Raw genomic sequence first — 27,502 nt, forward strand, 5'->3', positions numbered from 1 at the left:
GCCGCGCGGGCAAACTTTAGGTTGCCTCGTCTATACTCGGCTTTCACTCACTGTCCCCCAGCTCGGCGAAGCTGCGAACGTCGAGAGAAACCCAGCGAGGTTCTAACAGCTCCGCTGTAAAATCATGACCCATTCCACTTTGTGAACGTGCACGACCAAGCCAAGCTGTTCAGCACATGACACAGAGGAGACACATAATTCTTACCAAAGGTACGAATTCATTTATTGTCTTGATCGGTGGTCATCGCGATGAAAAGTAAGCACACAGGTTTGTGGTCATGCGCGTGGAGACGACGGGACCGTCCCCCGAGGAGCCGGAGGAAGCTAGACAGGCGTGAAGATTAAAGCCCCTTAAACTTTGTAAAGTACTGCCACGCTTTGAAGAATGCCGCCTCCTCCTCGCGCGCTCTGGCCGAGACTGACGCCGCGTCGCTATTGGCCTAATAGCATCACATGGGCCCTCGCGCCGTGCATCAGCGCCATTTTTGCTCGAGAAGCGTCTACGGAGTGGCGAGGAGCGCATGTTGGCGCACTTGCTACGCTCGAGCAGTGTAGGCGGCGCCACGGTCGAGGAGGGAGCGTGAAAGAGAGGAGAAACGAGGAGGAGTGAAGGTGGATGAGGAGAGTGTCACTACTTTACGAAGTTTGAGGGGTTTTAGTGAAGTTACGAAGGGACCGCCACCATAGGAGAGCGGGAGGAAAGGAAACTAGATACGCAAGCGCATGGAATGCCGACATAGAGAAGGCGGTGCGAATCTACAGACGTGGCCGACGCGGGTCGGCCTTTCGGCCAGATTTGTGTGTCGGAGACCATCGGCGGGTGGAAAACTGCGTGATTAAAACCTGGAAACGCTGGCCTTTTTCTCTAGCGAACGTGAACCACGTGGTGTTCTGTGATCGGCCGTGCGTTGAAGAATATCAGCGTTTCCCCGGAAGTGTGCCACGTTTGTTGTGGCAAAGTGTGCGGCTAGAAACAGCGACGATATCGGCTCACCTGTGCGCAGGGAAACGGACCGCACTGTATACTGGGGGCGAGGACTTGCGAAGTCGCCATCTGTCGGAAGCGCCTATAGCTCGTGTGGCAGGGGGGGATAACGCGGCGCGCTCCGCATAGTTTGGCTGTTGGCGTCCAATAAAAACGCCACGCGTGAGCCCTCTTGGACATTACGGTAAGTGCTCTCGAAACGTAAGTTTTTTTTTTTTACTTTCAAATAATAATCTTCGGCAAACAGGAAGTGCAGATGGTTTTACAGACAGCATCTCTTTACCGAATGCGCTGTAGTTCCCCGAACCGGCTTCTCGCGTGAAAGGTCGGCAATATCTAGCGCAAACTATGTGAAATATGCTCTTATAGTGTCTGTATAACCAAATGGTACATAACAGAATGAAGCCTGAATGCAGCGATCGCGCGGGTTCGCAGCGACCGACTGCGCGTCTGCATGCACGTCCGCGCACAATGTTTCGCTTTCGCTGCGAGCGCTTTTTCGCACCGTGCCGTGAGCTTTAGGCCACAACATATGAGCATTTGGAATTACGCAAGCAACCATTATTGCGTGGACGCCATCGGAGCTGTTCAAAAATAATTTCGTTATAGAGACTTCGACGCCCGCGGCGACTTCTGCATGATGTATACCCGTTGCGATAATTCAATATATTTTTTTTTCGTTTCTTCTGAATTCTTAGACATTTCAATATCACCATTTCTTAAGTTGCATGCAAACGTATGTTTATCGATCTTCTCAGCGAGCAATTTCCCGCTACTTCTTTTTCTGAATCCACTATGCATTAATTGTTTTGTGCTAACACGAACATATATGAGCACATGTCATGCCTTCTCTTAATGTGACTTTTACCGTTTCCTTTCCATTCCAAGGAACTTGCCAGCATCTAGCATCAACAAGTTCATAGACCAAATCGTCATGACATTAGCCGGGCAGCGTGCGCGGGCGAGCGTCAGTGCGCGCTTTCTGCTACTCACCGAACATCGCAGTACCGACGCCGTATCAGAAATCCTCCTCGCGGAAGTGCTTGCTGCACATCCGAGTGGCAGCCTATCACTGCTTGCCGGTTCTAAGCTTCGCGATCCAAGCTTCACGCAGCTCCTTGTAGTGCGGCTGCGTGTGGATAAAGCTGACACCGGGCTCCGTTGCGTACGTCCGGCACTGCGGCACCGAGCAGTTGCCTACCATGTCGGACACCTTCAGAGGCAGCCACTATACCCATCGTAGGGCGTCCAGGTGTTGTCGGGCAGACACCCGAAGCGGAAAAACCTCCCCGCTTAGTCAGAACCGCAGCGCAGGTGGGACTTCAGACTTTCGTTTTCAGCACGATTCGGCGCTTCCGAAGCAGCCGACGCGGCCGCTGTGTCCACGTGATCCCTCATGCCACGTCACGCCGACGGCGGCGCCAGCTTTTCCAGTGGTGGAGCTCGCCCCCAGCAGTCAAAAGCTACAGCAAATGGGGCGCAAATGAGTACCTTCACGACAATGCAGTACAAATTTTTGTCCAAACGCCAGTCATTTAAGCGATATATCGTCTCGGCACCGTGAAAAATTTGCATAATCTGTGATAAAATGTGCGCTTTCGAAGAGTAATAAATTTTTGTGGCTGCTTGATCTGCGAAAGACGCACGTTCTTATAAAATCGCTTCACGTTGAGTTAACTCGGGGCGATGTTCGTGTGTACGGTACTCCAAAATGACCCCTCGGCAACAACGCTGCGTTGCTGCGCCGGTATAGCCGGTACGGTTGCACTTTCCAAGCACAGTTCGTAGATGCTGTCACTTCAAACATAGAAATATGCCGCAACTGCGATCGCGGCATTTCCTGTATACATGCAGCGGTCTTATGCATGGGAGAATAGGTCGCACGAACGTTTTTTTGTTAGCCAGCGCCCACTTCGAAGGTGCGGCAGATGAGAGGGAGGCACTCGCAGTGACGTCATGCTGTTTGCAAAGAGGGAGGGGCCTGTAGCGTCACCGCGCGCGGCACTCTATCGCGTCGCCCATTGCGTTAGGGGTGTAGGAGGAGCGTCGGACTGCTTAAATGTTTTTTTTTTACAGTGCTACCTTCGGGATCGACCCACATGCTGACGTATGATGACGTGTTAATTTAAAGCAACTTTTGGGATTTTACATGCCGAAAGTACGATCTGATTATGAGGAACACAGTTGAGAGGGTGGGGAAACTTTCGTGGCGTAATAGTTACAGCATCTCGCTACTGTGCTAGAGGTCCTCTTTTGAATCCAGCCGTTGGGCAATTATATATATATATATATATATATATATATATATATATATATATAGTATCTATCGCGAACATCACGGCGACCAGTGGTCTGAGGGGCTTACATCAGTAGTACATATCGGCCCACATTTGTTTCATCATCATCGTCAGCCTGGTTACGCCCACTGCAGCGCAGAGGCCTCTCCCATACTTCTCCAACCAGCCCGGTCATGTACTAATTGTGGCCATGTTGTCCCTGCAAACTTCTTGATCTCATCCGCCCACCTAACTTTCTGCCGCCCTCTGCTACGCTTCCCTTCCCTTGGAATCCATTCCGTAACTCTTAATGACCACCGGTTGTCTTCCCTCCTCATTACGTGTCCTGCCCATGCCCATTTCTTTTTCTTGATTTCAACTAAGATATCATTAACTCGCGTTTGTTCCCTCATCCAATCTGCTCTTTTCTTATCCCTTAACGTTACACCTACATTTTTTTAGACGGCGTTATCTCCGGGATCGGCCCAAGAGAGAGGCTAGAAAGCGATGCCGAATTTCGTGGTTAACTCGTCCATAAAGGCTTTTCCCGCAGAAGGAGGCAGCGATCGCGACGTAAACGTGACGTGATCCCTCGGCGCCTGCGCGGGAGAAGGCAGGCAAGAAATGTCGCCCGCGGACGCCAGTCAACGCAACTTGATTTCTGGCCGCATGGCAGCACGACGTCTCAATTTATCCCCATACTTCCACTAATAATTAACCGATTTTAAAATAAAAGTCTTGCGTTAAAGGTGATGAACGGTGGTTGTAATGGAGCCAAGCGGGTCATGCGAGGGCATTGAGTAGTTTTTCGAGTCCGAGACGTTCCACCAGGTCAATGAACGATAGTTATTGCCCTGGATTGACCAGGATAGTCAATGAACGAGCCTTCGCGAACCAAATGTGCGCAATAGCAAATTACGGGCCTTACATCCATAGTATGAGACACTAATGACTATCCCAAGTAACTGTCCGAATATTTTTGTTTCTTATCCGTGACGTAGGACGTGCTGCACCGCTTGTGTAATTTACTGCTCGGTGGAGGTATTGAATAATAGCACGAAATTGATTTTTCACTTTTCGGTTTTTTTTTTCTTCGCAGATGGCACTCTCTTGGATGAACACCAGGAGAACTCCGTGATGGCAAAGGAAGGGTAGGTGTACACGAGCTGTTTCACTATCTTGAAGAGACTTAATTTGAAGAGTAATTGAGACTCAAATGACATGTGATGACACGCATGCTTGACACGAATGCATGACATTCATGTGATTAAAAACAGATCAAAACAGAAGACGAAGCGCAGTATCGCTATCTCCTCTTGTGCTCTTTTATTTTTTTTTCGCTACAGTTCAAAATGGTCAGTTTGTACCAACTTACCGAATTTTCCCATTATGCTTAAATTTTTGTGATGACATGACGTGCATGAAGTGAATGATATGGCAAGAATGGTGCATTCATGATATGCACGGCGTCATGTGTCTTGACATGGATGCATGTCGTTGTTGTCCTGTCACGGTGTGAATGACATGCATTATGGTGCATGACGAGGATGTCACGGCATGACTGACATGACATGCATATAATGAGAAGGATGACATGCATTCATGACACGAATGACAAGGCATGTATAGCTTGACGTGAATGCTTGATTGACATGGCATGAGACATATGTCACTCCATGACATATTCGACATGGCATGATGCCGTCGTCTTGCTTCGATTGCCACAAGGAGGCTCGCATAAAACACGCAATTTCTTGTTATTGCGATAGCAGTTATATGGAGACTCCAGGCGCATTTTTTCAGTCGGCGTCGCCGTGAGGTTCCGTATAATGTCCAAGGGCGATAACACCGTCGCCGCGTGCCGTATGCTGTGTGTGCGAGTGAAAGCTTGCGAGGGTCAGCCGACGATCGCGGCTCAATCTCGTGCGCTCAACAGAGGAAAGCGGGGAGGAAGCGCGTCGTCTTCCGTAGACCGCGAGGTGCCGGGGGGGGGGGGGGGGAGGGCAGAGGCGGAGGGAGAGGGCGTTCTACTGCGGCGGATGACGTAACAGTTCTGCGGAAACCCGCAAGGTGGAGAGAAGTAAGGTTTCCTTTGTAGCAATTGCTACGAACCGGTGGACGTCTGATTTGCCCTTTATTAGTTACTTCTCTCCACCTTGCGGGTTTCCGCATAACTACTACGTCAAAGTGTTGCATTTGCTTCGAGTTGTTGACAAATTCGACTTTGCCCTGCCATCTGCTAGCCGCTTGGTTGGCTCAGATGGTAGAGCGGCTGCCCCGGAAAGGTGGTGGTCCCGGGTTCGGGTCCCGGACCAGGACGACTTTTCCTTCAACTGCGAGGCTTTTCTTTCGAGGAACCCGTTGGGTTTCCTTAGTAGCAACTGCTATGAACGGGTGGATGTCCGATTTTCCCTTTATTAATTACGGCGGATGCTGCGATGTGCGATTACATGTGCGATGCGGACAAAGCGCGCGGTCTCACGGGCCTGATCTTCAAAGCGACCTGCGATGTGTACGAAGAGCTCCGAGTATGCGCTGTGCTTTCGACGCGTTGAAGCAAGACGCAGCACGGAGGTCAATTCACTCACTGCTGATCCCGCGCTGCTTCACTCTAGCGTTTTGAGAGCGAGTTTCCGCGTTCATCGAGTGAGATGTGTTCATGTTTAGCCGTGCCTGCGTGACACCGTGCTTGTTTATTTAGTTAGTAAGCGAATGTTTTCAAGTTAATACAGCCGATGAATCTACTATCCTTACTTCGTATAGCTGTCAACTAATTTGCTATCGCAATCGATGCTTCGCTTTTCTGCCGAAACTGCAACTTTAAATATCGTCTTTTCTGTTCAAACAGGTTCGCCTTTGTGGTAACTCTTTAAAGAGCACCGAACGACGTTAAATAGCCAGCTGCCTAAAGAATGATTCGCATAATGTCATTTCCCACAGTACATGAACTCTGTGTAATTTTAGAGCGCAGCTCCTAAGCGCCCGTTCCTGTGTGGAGTGTAACCGAGGGAATGAGCCCAGGCGAAAGATGAAAGCGAAGGCGGAGCGCAGCGGTAGATGAAAGATGAGCGCGCGAGGGTGAAAGTGGAGGAGGAAGGGGGCGGAAGGGTAATGGCCTGTGCGTGCGATGACCTGCCGGCGGCCACGGCATCCGTCGCCGCGTGGGCGATCTCATCTGCGCCTCCGAGGGGGGGGGGGGGCAGCGTGGCGTGAGGTGGGGAGGGCCACGCTCGTCCGCGGCATCAGCTGCCGAGGTCAGTCCGTGGTACCAGCGCGTGTTACGTGTGTCACTGCTCCTGCGAGTGGCGAGAAAGGCTCGATGTGACGCTCCCTCGGGTGTTGTCGCCGCTGACACTGGTGGCACGACTCCCCCGCGACGAAGGGCCCGCTCTCGTCGTTGGTGGAACGAAAGCGTGAGACGAATAGCGTTGTGCCGTGCAAGACGGGCTGTGCGGTGACGATGGCTGCGATATGGCGCCGGAGTAGCGTGCGCCGTCTGTATGGAAACAAAGCGCACTACTCACAGCGTTCTCTTCCTAATATAAACCGGGTACCTATACAATCATACTACAAAATATTGACACGCGAAATGAAAACATGCATAGCGCTGTGCTTAAATTTCGCATTAGGGAGTATCGTAATCTTCGGTGATTTTTTTTGTTACCTGAAATGAATCGTACCGTGTGTGTCCTCCCCTCTATGTAATACTCCATGTGAATAAAAAGAAAGAAGCAGAATGTGATAGGTCACTGCGGTATCAGCTTTGTGCAGCCTCTGGTCGAACTCTGCTTCGGATGACGTCGCTACCGCATTGTTACTGCCCTACAGATCTGCGATTGCCCGCCATTTCACGAACGGTACGGAAAAGCTAAAACTATCCATTGCCTCTTTCGTGCGCAGCTGCACCCCACGGGGCGGAAACTGCAAGTACCCACATAGCGAATGCTGCGAGATGTTGGGCTGCTTCTGCGGCCTCTGGGACTGGTTCTGCTTCTGCAAGCCGTACACACGTCTCGACCAGATTCTGGACAAGCAGTGAACAGAGCAAGCACAACAACCTCGTCGTCCCCGTTCTTCGGTGTGTATGTAAAAAAAAGAACAAGAAAAAAGAACCTATGATGTCGTTCGTTGTTGTACATAATTGAGTGCACGGCAGCGGCAGTCTAGTTTTTTTTTACCAGGTAAGAGAGAGAGAGGCAAGGACAGGCAGGAAGGTTAAAGCGACACACGTCCGGTTTGCTTCCCTGCGCTGGGGGAAGGGGACAAAGGTGTGAACAGGGAGACAAGGGAAGAGATAGATATGTGTACTGCAGCAGTGGCTTCGTGAATTCCTGTGCCAGAAGCCATTGCTGCAGTACATATATCTCTCTCGGCGCAGTCTCCTGGGAGGCTGCGCTGACCAGCTCAGATCCGCAAGAGCAGCGACGGCTGATCCGGCGGGCACGCGGAGTGGCGCGAGCCAATGGGGCCCTGAACTAAGGGCCCCACCCTGCGAGGAAGGCACCCAAACTCATGTAAATAAATGTTCTCTCTCTCTCTCTCCTGTGCCAGTGACGCGCACGGGCATGGTCTAAGAATCCTGTCTTCTGAAAAATAGCCCCGAGTCCGGTCGGTTTAATTTTGTTCGGAGGAGGCACGATGCACGGGCCCGACGACTTCACTCCTGCATCCGGCGCACTGTCGAACTGCTTCCTCTCCACCCGTTTTTTTCCCGCTTGCTTGCTTTCCATATTATGTCGCGGGCCCACTACGGTATATTGGCGAATAAGCCGATGGTTAAACGGGAGGGGGTAGGGCAGGCGATGTGTGCTTGGAAGTTTCTCTCCAGGATTTTTTTCCCCTTCTCCTTCAGACCTGTCGTGTAGGTTACTGATTGGCTCAGCGCTTGTTCTGGTTTTCACGCCTTGTGCTACAGCCTTCATCGTATTCTTCGAAGGATTTCTTCAGACGGCTCGCACCATAGATTTTCTCACTATATTACCTAGAGAGAAATCTGGCGCTGCTGCGCTTTGGTATGCATGGGAATGCCGGTATATTGTGACTTCGGATTGGCATCGTTCCCCGAGAGCCAAACAAGCACCGTTCCGTCTCTCACAATGTATAATTTTCTAGTGAAACAGCACGTGAGAAGCTCTTTTAGCTTTAGTATTACACAAACACATATTTCGTTTAACTACGAGAACTTCTTATTGCATGTACAATTATATGAAACGTAAAAAGTTTCAGCGGGCCGATAAAGTTGGAGGACAGACGACAAGATTCGTGCTCGCTTTGGAACAATTTGTCGTCTGTTCTTGCTTATCTTTGCTTGGTTATGCATTGTAGGTGAGTAAACTTCACCGGAAGATGTAATATGCGTGAACGGAAACATTTTATGAAGATTTTACTTTCAGAACGCGTTATTTGAGTAGCCATATCCATGTGTTAGACGAAGCCTCTTACAACACCAGCCAAAACAAGCCTCGCAGACACATATACCGTCATTCCCGTGACGGCACAGCGCCCCTTAGGAAACTGCCATATACGGTGGCGCCAGATTTCCCTCTAGGTGTTATAGTGAGAAACTCTAGGGCTCGCGCAACTGCTGCAGCGTGTCGTCGTCATCGTCGTGTTCGCATAGTGGACCCAATAAGCTCACGGCACTCGCGCAATTGAGGTATCACCAAAACGTCTCCATTAAAAAAAAAAAGTTATTTTAGGAAAATAAAACTGCCGCTAAGTGCGTCGATACACTTTTACACAACACACATTATTCGACTCGACATACTCCAGTCCACGTTCCGAGGTCAACAGTGCGATAGGCACCAAGAGACTAGTAATAGCTCCACTGTTCTCGCATCAACCGAACTGCATGCCTTCCTCTTCTATCAGAGGACACAGACAAAGCCATCGTCACGTTGTAAGAGCAAGTAACGTCTCTATATATGCATGAAACAGGACTTCAGGTGTTATCGATGGTATGCATGGCACGGATCTTTTCATATCGATCGAGAGTTGTGACTCTACGTGCCATCAAACTTGTCATTGTCTGCGTAATAATAAACGAAACTCTGATGTGTGGTTGCAGCATCAACGCAAATGGTTGAACCGCGTACGAGCACACGAGAACACAAGGGAGCTACTGCGTTCTTGAAGCTATCAGTGAATTTGGCAGACAGGCGTGAGCCCTCAAAAATGTCTACAGTGTTACGCGTATTTGATTATTTCGGATTCAAGGAATCCAATAAAGACACTTCAATACTCTTGATGGAAAGCAAACATAGTTCCTCAGAAGTCTTGACATCGTCGGATTTATCTTAACAAAAGTGAAAATCCTCCAGCGTGCGGTCTTTCACTTTCAGGAGACACCCAGTTCTCACAATCCTGCCTCTAGTTTCCTCAACAAGACTGGTGCACGGTAGCTCGCACACCTTTACTAACCGGTCATCGTCTGCGCTGGGACCGCGCAACAGTTGTTGATATGCGGATGAAATATGCTGCTCACCTCCATGAACTAACTTGTTCTTTGGAAAAAGCAGTATATTTGCCTATGAGGGCGTCATTGCAAGTTGTCTCTGCGTGAGAAAATTTATGATTGCAAAGATTGGACGCTGCGCTGGAAAGACCTTTCTACTCGTCATAGCACTGCTATACTGCATCCCCAGAAATCGTACTCGTCCATCCAGAGTAAGTATCGGTAAGGGCTTGATCTATGCATTTCACGTGGAGGCGTAATTTGCGAAGTTCTTTTAGACGCGCTTGCGTAAGTGCTCGGTCACCCACTCGCTTCTAGCGCTCCTCAGATTTCTCGTAAATTATAGACCATCGTTCTTAAGCCCACTTGTCCGACTGTGTCCTTGCAAACCTAACCGTTGTGCCACGTTAAGCCTGTCTATAGCGCCTTCTTGGCCGTTAGTTTTCAAAATATGTGACCACGAATGGCTTCGTCCTGTCGCGGACGCCAATTGTGATGAGCTGGTACAATACATGGTTTTTAGGCTGAGGGACGGCGACGGTCCCTCAAACCCAATGAGGCAGCTTGTCGGTCTCGAAAGTCCATTTGTATCCACACGACACTCGCATGCTACAGAAAACCACTCATAGATAATCAATAGAGGCAAGGGTCTCGCGCAACTAAGACTTCGATAGAACAGTCAGAGAGGGCCGACGAAGCATCACCCGTTGGCGCACGGAGCCACTTGAGCGACGCGATAGGCGAACCATTGGCGTCGAAGGCTTCAACACAAACGTGTGAGGGTTCTCAAAGGAATAGGAGTCGCCATGGGGCGAGGCTTTGGCAGAAGAACCAGACGGACCGCGTGAAAACATTAACTCTTGGACTTCCAGGCGGAAACTTGACGCCCAGCTTGTCACTGGCCGTGTCACAACCGACCTTCTTCACGGCTCCCATTCCTTCGGCAGCCCTCGCAAGGACTGCTATACTACTGCTGCTGCTAACTGCTAACTACTGCTATACTAACTCGTCGACATAAATGCTACAGGATGGAACCTCCGCAGTAGCTGTTACCATATGCCGTATTTATTTGTATAAAAGGCGAGTTTTCCTCCCAGGATCCTTAGCATCGAAATCGCCCCCTGCTGAATACGCAAATTTTGCCTTTAGGTGTGGCTTCAGCGCAGAGCTAATTTTGCCTTATAAAGTGGCTTTACAGCAAGTCGTATTGCCATGCCGTGAAGACACACTATAAAGAGAAATTCGCGCTGCCGTGAAGCCACATCTAAAGACAAAATTCGCATATAGCTCGCACTTCGCGTGTTTAAGCTCCCACCACGTAATCGTTAGCTACGGCCGGGAAGAGATACCGAAGGAGAAACCACAAAAGTCGCCGCAACGCAGAACGAGCGCCTGGCTGGAACCTACGAGACACGAAGCAGATATATATATATATATATATATATATATATATGCAGGAGGTCGAAAACAAAAGGAGACAAGCGCCGACTACGAGGCAAACGCTCGGCGTCTCGCTTATCGCACCATCTCACAAGGCGGAACGCATTTGAGAAGATAAAAACGATGCGCGCACACGGCTGAGAAAGAAACCGCCGTACGTGAAAATGGTCGCATCCACCAAAGCGATCGCTCTAAGGCTGGCCCAAAGCGATCACGTCGCCCACTAGCGTTGATGAGTTGGGGGTCTGCCATCATAGTTTAAGAAGATACGGAAAAGCAGGCTGTCGGTATAAATTTTCGTGCCGACAAGTTTGGACTTTGATTCCAGAAGGTTGTTTCGGCTGATACATATGCTTTCTCTCTTCTGGTCCCTGTGCTGAAATAGCTGGGGTTGCTTACTGACGCATGGAAATGCACGCCGATTGTGACCAGCGGGAAGCTTCACACGGGAAAAGCGAATGTATAGCCGGCTATATTGACGGGCTGGTTATTACTCAATCGGCACTCAATGAACATCAACGGCCTCGTTAGAACACGTCAGCACCGCTACGTGTGGGAGTGAGCGTCTACAACCTGCGGTGGAACGCGACGCAGGTAGCATGCACACAGCGCGGCGTGCTTTTCACGGAAAGAAGCTTTACGACAGAGAGAGAGAGAGAGAGAGAGAGAAACACTTAAGTTGTTCGCCGCCTCTCGTATCGCACCGTTTCGCTAAGCGTTACGGTGCGTTGGAACATTGTAAGATACCACCAGTAGTAACTAAAACCGAAGGCTGCCGTAGTCAGTTGGCAAATTAAGCGGGGTAAAAGTCCTCAAGCGTCTCGTTGCCACCCGTCAAGTCACGGTGGTAGAATTCTACCACCTATTCTACCACGGTGGTAGAATAGGTGGTCCCCCCTACGATGGCGCCGAGCGCTCATCGCCTATTTTTGTCGTCTGCTAGCCAGAGAACTTCCAGAGAGCATCAATCGTGGCTGGTTCTGGTATCCCGTGGGTAGCCAGAAGTGGAAAATCTAAGAGGCTATTACGCCTCCTCTAAGAAATCACGAATTACGCCTGTTCAAATTTGACGCGCCAAAGAAAAGCATGACGTCAACAATACTCGCGTAGCCTAACCCACGACGTCAAGCGCCAGCGCGTCGCCCGCTGCCCCCTACCGGAGGCTGCCGCGGCCGCTCTCGCTGTGGCGCGCGCTTATTTTCGCCAGACGAGTTTTGACTGTCGTCTGCGATGGGATACGAGCTGTATGTCGTGTTTTGAATGTGGTGAATGCTGGTGCCGCCTTTCTGCCGCTTGGATTTTTTTGCACGCTCCGCATCGGACATACGTGATTTTCATCGTCTGCATGCTGTGCATCTACTGACTGTAACAGGTAAGTTTCGACGCGATATCGCCACGGAGTGGTTTCATACGTTTTGAACGTCGCGGCGTGCGCTGTGCGTTTCGCGAGCCAAGTGGCAGCGGCAAAGTTTGAAACGCCCGTATATGATCTAACGACACCTTTTGAGTTCAACGAGTGGTTGTGTTAACAAACGCATTGCAGCCAGATTGTTTTCGTAGTGCGTACGCGTTGGTGATGTTTTTGGCGCCGTGCGGAATGTTTTTAAAGTAGAAAAAGCATGCTCGTAGGCCGTGGGCACGCTTTCTGGCGCTGGTTGTGGCAATTACCCCGCACATTCGCATGTCATGTAGTATTGCATAGCATGTAGCGTACATGTCTGTCTTCTGCTGATTACGTCTGTTGAAGACAATCGCTGCGCCACGTTTTACAAAATCAGCCTGAGCAGTGCCACACCAAGAACTTGTCAACTCGCGGAAGGTAATTTTTTTTTTTTTTTGAAACACTTGAATGCCAGAACCCAGACTAGCACTTTCATTATTCCTCTGTCCCGCCGCTTCCACTGCAGCCCACTCCACCCCCTCAAGAAAAAAAAAAAAAGCAGTATAATCAAGTTGTATTAGTTTTAGTAGTTTGTTCATCTGAAGGGAAAACACAATAGACCGGGTACATCCTTTTCGTTTTTCATTCTCGTGTTTCATTTTTCACTGTACACCTATGAACCGTTCCGCGGCCGTTGTGAAAGTAAAGCTAACTGAAGTAAAGGACAGGAACTAGGTTGCACTCATAGTGGCAGTTGCAACCGTTGCGTACAGATTCGTCGTCTGCTACTGGATTTCTGTTCTATGTGCTTATCTGGTATCACCTCTGTTTTCCGTTGAAACTGTGCTGCTGCAGAAGTGGTGGCGGGCGGAGATATTTCCTGCTGCGTAAGCGTACTTGCGCGTAACCATACTTCTGTACTTCGTAACCGACCTGCGCATTTAAGTGCGCTCATTTAACTTCGCGACTGTCGCACAGTGCTTGCGTCAACGTACTCAGAAATGAGTGCACAGAAATGCTGCTTCGAGTCGCCTTATCGCCACATGTATGCGATGATGGAAGCGCGTCCTTACGTAAGGGCGGGAAGGCGAGGGGTGACCGTCGCCGAAAAAAATGTGGCAGGCGGATGCACATTTTTTTCGCATCAGATGCGCTACCAATTGATGAGCTACGGAACCTATGTATGGCGACTGCTGCCTCTGTCGGGCAACTTTCGTGGGCATTAACGCCCAAAATTAGTTTCGCACGAGTTGAGATTTCTGGGTGAAATTTGTGGGCTGCTATGCGAAGAAAAAAAAAAGACGAAATAGGCGTGCAGCACCCAAAATATGCTGCTCCGATATCCGTGCATCTTTTGCACCGTTACGAAGCAGGCTACACTGTAAACCAATTTACACCTTTCAAAGTGAACAAGGGTGGAAATGGATAAACTGGCAGCCTTACACCCTTTTTGGGTCTAAGGTGCGAGTTTATACCAGTTTTCACTCTCATACACTCTTGAAGGGTGCAAATTATTTTGGTGTTGCCGTGTCGCACGGTCCCGTATGGCTTACTGAGAGAATTGCCTCCTGCTGGACCAAATTGTCGGGATCAGGTGAATTGATCCCGGACGGAAATGGTGGCACGCGCTGCTTCCTTATTTCTCGCTATACGTTAGCACAATGTTTTGCTCACACGGCCGTGTCTCGCGATGCTCCTCATTACGGCTGCTTACACTAAAGCGTTTTGACGACTCGCACAGGCGTATTTGTGATTTTCTTCGTGAAACTCTGCTAATTTATTTAGTTTGATCCATGATTATTCCCGTATTGTGTTAATTTCTCTTACAGAGGGCGAATTTGATAGTCGCATGAACATATGTATGGAAACATTAGTTTCCGCGTTATGGTTGCAGATTCCAGTAATTCTATATGCGGCCACAATCGAATGACCAGTACATCAACGAAAGAGAAGCGTTCAGTTCCAGTTCGAAGATTCGAGTATTTGCACACCCCTGATATAAGTGTGCGCGCACTCGTTGCAATTATTTAACACTGCCGCAGCGAGCGTCGACCGCACGGCGTGTCAGCGGCCTTGTAGAGGCGAAGAGTGGTGGTGGGATCGGAAACTTGTTACGCGTGGATGCGCAATGCTATTTCCAGTTCGAATGTGTTGTGCTGCGCTGTTCACTTCAGAAGTGCCACTCGCAGTGTGATCGACGCTCGCCGTGAGGTCGATGTTCGCCGTACGGTCGACGCTCGCCGTGCGCTCGATGCTCGCCATGCAGTCTGACGCTCGCGCGGTATTAAAGAAAAATTGCGAGGGTGTATTCGCGGCATGTATAGGCAAACTGTCTTCAATAGACAACTTTTTCACCAAGCGGCGGCACACCCTGAAGACAGGACATCAATTTAATATGTCAGCGTGGCCGCTGGACTGCCAAGCCGCTCGGAAGCTCACGAAAGCCGCATTCCCACGGGTCGCGCGCAAGGTTTCGCCCGTCGCGCAGCCCTTAAAACTGATTTGTCGACCACTAACCGCGTAGTAGTATACTGCGTCCTTGTCTAACATTCAATCTGCGCCCTCGCTGCGGGTGCCATATCAGTCACCTTCCACACCGTGTATATCTGCGTGGCTAAAAAAAAAAAAAAACCGTCGTTAAAATCGGTGCGCCGCTCCGCGCCGGCCACGTGTTTTTCTTTCTTTCTTCGAATTGCCCGGCTACCGGCGTCTCGCTGTAACGAATCGCTCTTTTACGCGCTCATTTGGCTGCCGACCCGGCATTTCCAAATGCGGTTTTGCGATGCACGGGCGATATACATCCAGCGTCGTCGCCACTCTATCCAGGAGCATGTCTCCACGGTCGAGCGTATACGTTACAGAAGGCGACCGGTCCGAACCTTTCGCCAAGGTGGCACCCGGCCAAGACGTAGCGCGGCAGTGTCACGGGCAGCTGGCGCGACGTATTTATTCATCGACGACGAAGAAACTGGACCAAACCGCGGACGTGCCTACGCGTGCGCCCTCACTGACACCTGCCGAGGGCGACGCGATTTGAATAACTATTATCTATGTAAGCGCGCTCCCTGTACAGCGCTCGCAAACTCGTTTTCTTGTTCGGATTTCTTTTTGCGCGCTTTTTTTCTCGCGGTATCGGCGATCTCCGCGGCGTTTGAGTTAGCTTCGACGTCGTGTGTATCGATTGCTTTGCGATGCAGCGTTCGTTCGCGCGTCTCAAATCGCTTGTCTTCCGCGATGCGTCTTGCCAGGTGTTCTTTCAGTTGTTGCGCGCGCCTCCTCGAAGAATATAAATTTCTTCCCTCGAACATTACATGCATTATACCTGCGCGTCGGAACTCGGGGATTTGAGCTCGTTGCTCGGCTTCGCAAGATTCTGCGGAAACCGCGGCGCTGTATAGCTCAATCGCCGTGGCGCTTTGCGCTGCTCAGCACTATGTTAATTTCGTTCATTTCACTGCATAATAGGTTGATTATTTGAGCGTTTTGCTCGGGCTTCGCGAGATTCTGGAGGAACCGCTGCGGTGCATATATAGCTCAATCTCTCTGGCGTACTGCGCTGCGGAGCACTATGTTGATTTCGTTAATTTCACTGTTTAATGGACGAACAAAACTTGTCAAAAGATCCGTTGCGCCGCTATACCCACGAACTTCCTTCCCAGGGGCGTTGTGTTGTCGCTCCAGTGCTGGGCGGTGGCCGTTGAGCAGCATTGCACTCGCGCTTTCTGCAGTTGCTGTGCGCTCTACAACAATGCGGGGTTACGCAACGCGTAAGCTTCTTGAGGGGGGGCTCAAGACAGATAATTGGATCGCTTCCTCAGGCAGTCGAAATGAACAGTATATGATGATGATGGTTTGTTTACAAACTTGCGCCTTGTCTATACACGCCCGGTCGCACGCGATGTCGTGCTGCATACCTGCCGTGTCTCCCTGGATTACTTCGGCACTCCGTTCTCATTTGAGCTCGGGGAAAAAATATAGCGTGGGGGGGGGACGGGGGACGCAGACGTTCGCATCAAACTTGGCCGCCCAACGAGAGCTGGGCGCTCGCGTTTGTCCCCTCGGAAAAAAAAACGCCGTGCGAAAGTTGGAAGCGTCTGGCACGCGCGGTTTGGGTACGCTCTATACGTCCAGCGATTAATGCCGGCTATCGGGTTCCCATGCCCCCTTTCTTTTCCCGAGCTCTCTGCTTGATTCGGGCGGCGCTTTTTCTTTCCGCGTGCAGCTCACATGATTGTTTCTCACGACACGCGTTTCGGACGGCGTTCCCGTCCCAGGGGAAGCACGCTATACACCAGAACACCGTGAATTCTAAGCGCGCCGCCATATTGATGAGCGCTGGTCGCGCCATCTATCCCAAGCGCCGCGAAGTAGCAGGACTGGGCTGCCACGCTGGGAGATGCGACCCGGCGCGAAAGCGAAACTTGGGCTTTTTAGCTGGGCGGAAGGCGTGTTTCGCGTTTTTTCTAACCTGTCATTTTCGCTGTCTCGATTCAATCAAACTTCAAGACCTCATGCAAGTCCGCAATAGTCACACTGAGTGCTGTGCAGACTGCAGAAGCGAATATATCGGGTAAGTAAGCTATTACGTTTGTACAAACCGCGCGCTATATGCTAGAAAACGTGTGAGCTTTTTGGCACGTAACCTGTGAAGGATTTTACAGCATTGTGTTGGTGCCACATTTTATTAAAGCACGCAGAACATTGTCCTCTGCACTTTCAGTTTGGCATTGTTTGTCATAGTCACTACTGGGTTGGCCGCGTTTGGCAACCAACTGGCGAGGTCGTTTGACTGCCTGATTAGCAGACGCCTGCCCTTCACCACCTGCACATTGAAAACAAAATAGATGTTATAGTAAGAAGGGCTGTAGTTCTTTCCCATGCCATCACTGTTGCGAAGATATAAAGTCCTCTCAAAATGAAATAGAAAATACACCAGGCCAATTGTATCGTACAACCACTTAAGAGTACAACATTCAGAACACAAGCCTACAGCACGCGAACAAGCAGCATATGATGCTAAACCTGCACTCATTGGAAAATGAGGAACTATAGTAGTTATAATGTTCAAGTACATGTGCAGTCAAAGCCCGTTTAACAGGGCGAGCATGACAGATGTAGGTGTTGTACAGTTGCACAAACCATGACAGGGCACATAAAATTACCATTCCTACTTAAAGCTGCATCATCAGGGACCCCTTTGGTACAAGACAACAACCGCACCTGCATTCCACAAAATTAGCCCTACCAACTGCAGCTACCTGGTATCAGACCTGTTTCGCTTGCCCGAGGCCATATCGGATTGTTGGCGTTCCCTCAGAAAAAACTAAAAAAAAAAAAAAAAACACTGGTGAGAACGAGCAAAATTTTGTTACAAAAAAAAAAAATGATTAAGCACCTTATTTTCCTCGCCAAACAGCCCGCACGCAGTTTAGAGCTCAGGAGGCTCAAATGAATTCGGTACGAATGACACCTGCAACACCAGCTCGTAAAGACAGGCGCGCTGCAAGAACACCTTCGGCGGCGAGCAGTCGTCTACGTTTTTGTGGACGCATGCTACGTGACGAGCGGACTTCGGTTTACTTTCATTAGCAATAACGCTCACAAGCAGGGCAACATACTATTGCCTACAACTTGTCGTTCACGCTTAATGGTCATGCCGTGCACCAGCTGCAAGTATCGCTAACCGCAAACTCATCTGTTCCGCTTAACCGTCGGGAGCTATGCCTGAATGAACACACGAAAAGGCTTGCCTTCTTGTTATAGCCAAGGCGAAGCACCGGCGCGGGATTCTGCTTTGTAGGCTTGTTGTCCAGAAAGTGCTCGGAGCAAACCTGCGTGTTACACATATTACGTTCGTAGGGCGCAAAGTTGAACGTGGCACCAAAATATACACAGATCGAATACTCACTCGTGCATTTTTACTGGGTTGGTAGTTCTTCCTATTCACTGCAGCTATCCACCGGTGGCGCAGCTTGTCATTCTTCGTTGCGGATGGAAATCGGTGCAGGCTAAAAACACCGCACCGGCACGATTCCCTACGTGTATTGTGCTCTTCGCAAACAGCGCTAAGCAACCTGCTCCTTTTCCGCTGGTTATTTTGGCATCCAAGCACGACGCAATGATGCCCAGATGACTTCTTGTACTTTGTATCCGCGTGAACGGGCACATTTCCGCACTTTGGAGTCCTAGAGCTGGCGCTTGCCATGTATACTGGTCGCCGGCGAACACACTTTGGCAGCCCAGTACAATATGGCGCTGGACTACCGGGCAATCCGGGTGCGAGAGTATGCGTTCGGTTAGTCTGGGTGCGAGGCTAGCGTATTCTGGTCTATACTCCGGACGAAGACGATCGAGCATGCTGGTGTACTTGAGGACATCGAGGATCTGATTGGCCCTGTTCGTATTGGCTCATGCTAAAAAAAATGTGGGCTCGGCTTTGAGTGTGCTTAAAGGTATGCTAAAGAAAAACGCTAAGTTATAGTTCGGACGGATAAAGTATTATTTAAGAACTCGTTTTCGCTGATTTCGCAGTAATATGTTGATTACTGCGAAATCTAGCCAGAAGAAAAGAAAGATTCTCGCCGGAATTTTAACGCAGGTACGTCGTGCGCCGTCATAAATTTCGAAGTGCTTTATCGAGTTTAGCCCGGCTGTTGTTAAGTAAGTGTATCTAAAGCTTTCGACGTTCATTAGTTGGCTACTCCAGAATACAAAACGTAGTCCGTGTTTACCGTTAACCACGGCCGAGCGCGGACGCCAGCAAAATTTGTCACGCCACGGTGGTATGGTGCGGGAACCATGAGGCGGCGTCGCCATCTGTCTTCTGATTTCGCGTTTTCTCTGGTGTACCGGTTGTCACGCACGCTAAGAGTGGTGCTTTTGGCGTTGTGGAAGCGTAATTTACTGAGCAGCAGGAGGAGGATGAGTGTTGCTTGCTGCAGGAGGAGCTAGCCTTGTGTTTTTAGTTGCACTGCGCAGTGCTTCAGACCGTATCGCGGTTGATATAGGTGGCGTTGAGGCGGAGCAATCTCCGCTATGTTTTAAGTTATTATTGCACCTGAACCTACATTTATCTTCGTTGTCTCTTCAATACGCTGGAAACATCATGAGGGATAGACATAAGGCATAAAAGCAGAAAGGGGGGGGAAGTGTTGGAAGGGGGGTCGCCCCTCCTCCATCCTGCATACCCGAGGCTTGGGATGAGTGAGCAGCAGTTGTTGACGAGGAGCTGTTGTCATGCATCAGTCACGTGTCTCGTGCAACCGGGGCCCTCGCTGATCGCAAGCGTTCGTTGCCGCTGTAGTAATCGCACCGCTGGCACGAGTTGTTGGGGTCTCGGTGCTGACGGCCGTTATTGATAATGGGTCGCAAGCCCCAAGGGTAGCGTTGGCCTGGCGGCCTGGGGCACTGGAAGCATCCGAAGGTCCCGGCAAAGCAAGAGAAGACTGGTAACAGAACAACTTGTTTATTCTAACATAGCAAAAGAGCGGCCGGTCAGGTCGACCGAAGTGGAGAGACGGGAGAGCACGTAACTCAACAGTACAAATCGGAGCCTCTCTCCTGGCGTCCGGGGGCAGCTGCTCTTATACTTTTGGCGTCGCGGTCCAAAAGGGAAGGTCACGGGATGAAGGTCACGGGACGGCGGAGCATGAGCCCACGACGGCGCGCACGGTCGAGCCGAGAGACCTGCTGAACCGAGTGCAGTGACGCATCGCCAACCCGCCCACACGACGGCGCGAACGGTTGAGCCGAGAGACCTCCAGGCTCCTCATTCGGGGAACTCCGCTCCCCGGCTGCCGCGCTTTGACAAGCGAGGGCACACACGCACACACGAAGACACGTGGCACTGAAACACGCCTGGACACGCTTGGCGGGGAAGCGTTGCGGCGGCGTCGCACGGGCCAAAATGTCCGCCGCTTTGAACAAAGCCCCGGCGTCCGTTGCATCCGCGCCGGCATTACCGCGCGTTGTAGGCGAAACGTAACAGACCGCCCCGCCGGGGGAAGGGGATCCCGATGGTCAGGGGACTGCATCCGCTGTCCGGAGGGATGTCGCTCGATGATGCTCATAACCGAAGTCGGGCGTCCTTTGGCGTTTCTTGAGCGCAGTGCACAGAGAAGGCCTCGTTCTCACGTTCAGGTGCACACAGGACACTGCAAAGTGACTTCGGGAGAGTTGACATTTTTGTTCTCGTTTCCGGCAAGCGTTAGAACTACGCCGAAAGTCAACCGCTCAGTCAGCAAGCACGGCACAACCCTCACTAAGCCCTGCCAGGCTCTTTCCCCTTTTATACTGCTGCCTAGTTCCTTACAGTAGTTTAGCAGCACTCAGAACGCGTCCACAAATCGGAAAATTGCACTAGAAAGCACATCATCACTTTGAAACACTACACAAAAGCAATAAGTTAAAAATCCTGCCTCAGGAACAAAAACATCAGTAACAAGCAATTTTGAGGCTGATTCCCACGTTAGGGGCTTCGACTTAAGCCATCGGCGTTACCGTTGAGACTCCCCTTTTTGTAACGCACCTCAAAGGAATATTGTTGCAAAGCGAGGCTCCAGCGCAGGAGGCGGCCATTTTTGGGAGAGATGGTCTGCAGCCATTGGAGAGGGCAGTGATCCGTTTCAATGATAAACCTCGAGCCGGCTAGGTAACATGACAATTTCTGAACGGCCCACACGATACACGCACACTCTTTCTCGGTGGCGCTATACGCCTGCTCACGACTGGTCAGCTTACGACTAGCATACAGGACGGGGTGTTCTACTTCTCCATTTTCCCGTTGGCACAGTACAACGCCCATGCCTCGCTCACTAGCATCACACTGAACAACGAACCCTTTTGTCTAGTCGGGCGATCGTAGCACAGGCTGGCTTGTTAGGGCGCTCTTTAGGGCGCTAAAAGCTCTTTCCTTTGTCTCATCCCAGACGACTGTTTGCGGCTCTGTCTTTCTTAGAGCATCCGTCAAGGGAGCCGCGATATCAGAGTACCTGGGGATGTACCTCTGATAGTAGCCGGCGACACCTAAGAACGACCGAATATCGGTCTTCGTGCGCGGTTGCGGGAAGTCTCGCACAGCGGCCACCTTTATTTCAGAGGGGCGGCGACGACCCCGACCAATCACGTGTCCGAGGTAGACAACCTCGGCCTGTGCTAACTGGCACTTGGGAGCCTTGACTGTCAAGCCCGCATCGCGCAGGCGGGTTAGCACTGCCCGCAAGTGCGCCATATGTTCCGGCCAGGATGCGGAGAATATCGCTACGTCGTCTAGATACGGTAAAGCGAATTCTTGCTGTCCCCGCAACACTTTATCCATGAGGCTTGAAAAGCAGTATGGCGCGTTCTTCAAACCAAAACTCAAAACTTTAGGACGGAATGTCCCCATTGGTGAAATGAACGCCGCATACCTACTAGCCTCTTCTGTAAGTGGAACCTGCCAATAACCCCTGACAAGATCTAGGGTGGAAATAAACTGAGCGCTACTCACTCTCTCAAGGCGCTCCTCGATGTTAGGGATCGGATAAATTTGATCCTTAGTGATGGAATTAAGCCTGCGGTAGTCGACGCAAGGACGAGGTTCCTTGCCCGGTACCTCAACTAAAATCAAAGGGGAGGTATAATCACTCTCACCCGCTTCAATAACACCGAGCTGTAGCATTTTCTTTACCTCAGCCTCCATAATATCGCTCTGGCGGGGTGACACCCGGTACGCCTTGGATCGTACTGGCTCTGGGGAGGTAAGTTCTATGTCATGAGTAAGGACAGAAGTCCTACCCGGCCTCTCAGAGAACAGACCTTGAAACTCTTGTAAGAGCTGGTGTAGTTCGGTTTTCTGCTCAGGCGACAGCGATGCTTGACTTATTAAGTCACTAATGACTTGATCGGTGTCTTTCCTGTTTGTCACTGAGCCTAGTCCCGGAAGCTCGACCGGAAGCTCTTCTAACTTTCCCGCATCGGGAATTTCCTCTCCAGTATCTGGTGCCTTTAACGCTACAGGCTCAATTTTATCCCGTTCGGGCGTGCTCTGAATACCAGCTTGCTGCGCCTCTGACCCTTTCTCATCGTTCAACAACGTCGGCCCCGCAACTACCGCCTTTGCAGCGAGCTCCCGAACCTTCGATCTGGTTAAGGCCTGAACGCTAGCCTCACCAAACAAAAGCCCCTTCTCGCGCAGGAGGTGATCGGACCTGTTCGAAAATAGGTACGGGTACTGGGGGGGCAGCATAGATGACACTGCGGCCTCCGTCTCAAGTGCTCCGAAAGGTCCTTCAATAAGCACTTTTGCTACCGGCAGACACACGCTATGAGCTTCCACTGCTTGCTTGATCCATGCGCACTCGCCCGTGAACATATCGGGTTCTACGTAAGAGGGGTGAACGACATCCATCGTAGCTGCGGTATCGCGAAGCACTCGGCACTCTTTCCCGTTCACGAGGAGGTCTCGCATGTAAGGCTCGAGAAGCTTCATGTTCTCGTCAGTGCTGCCTAATGAAAAAAACACGACTTTTGGTTTTGTTTCTGGGCACTGCGCCGAAAAGTGTCCCGGCTTCTGGCACGTATAACACACGCGCACTTGCCTCATCTCGAACCGCTTTCTGCGTTCGGCTTCGGTTGCCGCCGTCTCCTCACGTTCGGTCGGACACTGCTCCGAAAAGTGACCCGGCTTCTGGCACGTATAACACACGCGCGCTCGCCTCGTCTCGAACCGCTTTCTCATGGGCGTGAACTTCGGCCTCTCAAACTTGGAGCCAAATTCACCCTTTTGACCGTCCTTAGCTCCGCGAGCCCGACGCGTCACAAACTCCTCGGCTAGCTCAGCGGCTCGAGCCACCGTACTAACGTCTGGCCTATCCAAGACCCAGTACCGCACGTTCTCAGGTAACCGACTATAAAACTGTTCTAGCCCGAAACACTGCAGAACTTTCTCGTGGTCACCAAACGCTTTCTCTTCTTTGAGCCACTCCTGCATGTTTGACATAAGCCTGTAGGCAAACTCTGTATATGACTCACTTTTGCCTTTCTCATTTTCCCGAAACTTCCGACGGAACGCCTCCGCTGACAGCCGGTACTTTTTTAGCAGACTCGATTTCACTTTGTCGAAATCCTCTGCCTCCTCTCTCTCCAAGCGAGCGACTACGTCGGCCGCCTCGCCGGGTAGCAAAGTGAGCAAGCGCTGTGGCCACGTTTCCCGAGAGAACCCCTGCTTCTCGCACGTTCGCTCAAAGTTAACCAGGAACAAACCAATGTCCTCTCCAAGCTTAAACGGCCGCATCAGGTCAGTCATTTTGAACAATACTCGTTCTCCTGCACCGTGTGCCTGACTTCCATTACGAGCGCGTTCCATCTCTAACTCGAGACGCTTCATTTCCAAAGCGTGTTGACGGTCGCGCTCTCTTTCTTTCTCTTGTTGCTCTCGTTCTATCTGTTCTTTACGTTCGCGCTCATCTTTCTCTTTCTGTTCTTTAAGTTCACGCTCCTGTCTTTTTGCCGTCTCCCTCTCCTCAATGGTCTCAAGGCATTCCGACAGCTCGTCATCCTCAGCTTCTAACTCAAGAATAGCCCTTAGCAGTTCTGGTTTTCTGAGTTTGTCTGAGACATCCAGACCCAACTCTCTTGCAAGCTCCAGCAATTTCGGTTTGCGCAACGACTTCAAATCCATGGCTGCTCTGAATGCTGCTTTCTCTACTGCCTACTATTGTCTTGCCGCAAACTAACCCGGCAGCAACGACAACCACAATTACCAGCTCTGTTTCTAACACTAACAAAAGCCTGGCAAAACTCAGAAGAAGAAAGTCCCGCACTCACCAAACCTCGCAGCCAAGACTTCAGCGCAGTCGTTCCGCTGCAGGCAACCAGTCATCACACAGGGCTCGTTGCACTGCTCCCGGATGGTCGTTGTGCTGCTCAGCATACTGTCAACCGCATCTCTTCGCTGCTGGCCTCCGTTGTCGCGATCTCACCGCTGGCAACCAGATGTAGTAATCGCACCGCTGGCACGAGTTGTTGGGGTCTCGGTGCTGACGGCCGTTATTGATAATGGGTCGCAAGCCCCAAGGGTAGCGTTGGCCTGGCGGCCTGGGGCACTGGAAGCATCCGAAGGTCCCGGCAAAGCAAGAGAAGACTGGTAACAGAACAACTTGTTTATTCTAACATAGCAAAAGAGCGGCCGGTCAGGTCGACCGAAGTGGAGAGACGGGAGAGCACGTAACTCAACAGTACAAATCGGAGCCTCTCTCCTGGCGTCCGGGGGCAGCTGCTCTTATACTCTCGGCGTCGCGGTCCAAAAGGGAAGGTCACGGGATGAAGGTCACGGGACGGCGGAGCATGAGCCCACGACGGCGCGCACGGTCGAGCCGAGAGACCTGCTGAACCGAGTGCAGTGACGCATCGCCAACCCGCCCACACGACGGCGCGAACGGTTGAGCCGAGAGACCTCCAGGCTCCTCATTCGGGGAACTCCGCTCCCCGGCTGCCGCGCTTTGACAAGCGAGGGCACACACACACACACGCACACACGAAGACACGTGGCACTGAAACACGCCTGGACACGCTTGGCGGGGAAGCGTTGCGGCGGCGTCGCACGGGCCAAAATGTCCGCCGCTTTGAACAAAGCCCCGGCGTCCGTTGCATCCGCGCCGGCATTACCGCGCGTTGTAGGCGAAACGTAACACCGCGCGAACAGTCGCTCTTTGAACTACTACCGTATTACTGCACACTTCCGAACCGAGTAAACGTATCCAGTTCGGTGCAGCTAAAGAAAGAAAGAAAAGAAAGGAAAGGCGTGCGGTCGCGTGTCCGATCACCGCTGCTGCTGCGCCTGCCGGCATCGCTCAATCGCGCTTTCTAGGCGTTGTTGTTGTTGCCTATCACGTGTGTGGCTCCTACCCACGGTGGTGGATTGGCCACGCCGAAGCGGCACGTGGGGACGGGAAAGACGCGTGGCCGCTCACTCCGGCTTTCTTTTCGGTCGAGCGTAACGCGCTTTTCCCACACGCTCGGCAGAATCCAGGCGGGGAAGAAACGCTGCGGTGCGCGCGCGCGCCCCCAACGGTACGCGACTCGCAGAGCGCGCCCATTACACGCTTCTTGCGGGGAGTGGCGGCAAAGACGCCTTGCTTACCTCCTCGCCGCGATGCACACAACTACAACGGATCTGCATGTCGTGGAGGCGGGCCAACGCCTGGCGTGCGGAGGAGGAAATGGGGAGCAAAGCGAAGCCGAGGAAGTGAGAGTGTTGCAAAAGAAGATTTCTGACCCCGATCTGGCCACGCGTAAGCGTGGAGGGGGGTACCCGCATATGTAGGCATATATGTACCGCACACAAGCCTTCGGCCTGACGATGCGTTTTTCTTTTTTTTTACTAGTTGGCGAAGAACTATGCTGGGTTGAGAGCGGGGTAGGGTAACATCGCGGGCGGTGTTGCCTCGAACGTTTCCGGAACACTTGCGTTTTCGACATCCGCTTGCTTCTCCGCGGTTTCTTTTCCTTCTTTCTTCAGTGACAGGGCAGTCTACACCTTTCTACCGAGTTAAACCTTAAAAGTGGCTGTATTTAAATCCTTTTGTCGTCTCTGTCAACGTTTGCAACGCGAAAGGTAAGCGGAAGAAATGGGACAGATATTAAAAGGGCGCCAACTGGCAACCAAGTTTATTTCGTAAGAAAGCGCGCTCATATGTATGTTGGCTTCCTAGATGCGCATGTTAGACGACAGAACGAGCGAAAAATATGCGCAACCGGAAAAAATAGCCATGCGCTATCGCATGGCCGCATCGAGAGACTGAGACTTCCCATTCTTAAAGTGAAACGCGAGGAACACTGATGCGTAAGTCGTGACCCCGTTCTTGATGCTATCGTGAAAACGTATGTGCTTTCATAAGCTCTCTCACCTCCCGGTATAATGGCTTCTTCCACGAATGCCCGGGAGATTCTCGCTCATCAGCGTGCAACCTCCCCCTCACCCACAACTCAGTGGAGAGGAAGCCGCCAGCTGGCTCAAAATTCAGACTGGGGTATTCCCCCACCTTAAATTACAGAATGCCATGTTCCCCACTCGCTACAGGCCCGACTGCCCGTGGTGCGGAGGCATACCAACATTACAACACATTACTTGGGATTGTGAATCACACCCGTTTGATAAAACACACCACACAATGGAGCAATGGGAGGCACAGCTAACCAGCTCGGACCTGGCGGGACAACAGTCCTTCATATGACAGGTCAATATGGCGGCCGAGGCCAGCGGGGCCTTGGACTAAAGGGTCTCCGACCACTGCACGTAAATCGTCAAGCCAATAAAAGTTTCTCTCTCTCTGTCATATCACGCGCGCCCGCTTCTGCACTCCGTTGAAACTTCTTTCTGGGCGAGTTGTTGCATACTTGATTTGAAAAATTTGTTACAGCGCTAACACATGCATCCACAAAGTAACAAACGCCTGCGTCTCGTCCTTCTTACTTTGTGGATGCACGCGTTAGCGCTGTAACAATTTTTCAAATCAAGTTCTCCACTCTGGTCGCGGGGTGGTTGGGTCGTCGGGTTACGCCTCTCATGCGGGACGAAAACGCTGACGTGTGCACATACCGCGCGGAGCTTTCGCCGCGAAATTCAAAGAAAGAGCAGGGGACTTGTTTGCCCTTAATTTTTGTTTTGCTTCGGCGATAACTAGCCTTCGCTACGCGAATGAGCAACAAGCCAGCGTTTAAAACTCCAGCAGATGGGGCTCGTTTTCACGTGTACACGACAGCGGCAAGATTTCGCATCCGAAGCTTTCGTCGTCTCAGGAACGACGCCGCAGCTTTTGCGATGAACGTCGTTTCCTGTACGCTGCGGCATTTCGGCGCCTCCGAAATTCACGCGCCGATGCCATCAGCCTGCGTAAATTCGACACCGCGAGTTTCCCAAGTTCCGGAACGCGAGCTTGAATGGTGCGATGTTAGGAATGTGAAAATATTAGAAAACAAATTTTCGA

General features: G+C 51.2%; 1 protein-coding gene and 1 long non-coding RNA gene across 2 annotated transcripts in view; one reads left to right on the forward strand and one right to left on the reverse strand.

Moving 5' to 3' along the window:
- Positions 1-12,351: 12,351 nt before the first annotated feature.
- Positions 12,352-27,502, forward strand: part of MESR3 (misexpression suppressor of ras 3) — a 240,842-nt gene continuing 225,691 nt past the window's right edge. Inside the window, exon 1 of the mRNA XM_050191133.2 lies at positions 12,352-12,527. The gene's annotated coding sequence lies outside the window, so the exon portion shown is untranslated. The remainder of the gene's footprint in view (positions 12,528-27,502) is intronic.
- On the reverse strand, positions 17,200-18,747 carry LOC140213507 (uncharacterized). Its single transcript, XR_011890360.1, has 2 exons — positions 18,445-18,747; positions 17,200-18,367 (listed from the first exon to the last, which is right to left on the reverse strand). It is a non-coding gene; the product is annotated as an uncharacterized lncRNA (long non-coding RNA).

The sequence above is a fragment of the Dermacentor andersoni genome, chromosome 10, assembly GCF_023375885.2.
Source record: "Dermacentor andersoni chromosome 10, qqDerAnde1_hic_scaffold, whole genome shotgun sequence".
Lineage (NCBI taxonomy): Eukaryota > Metazoa > Arthropoda > Arachnida > Ixodida > Ixodidae > Dermacentor > Dermacentor andersoni.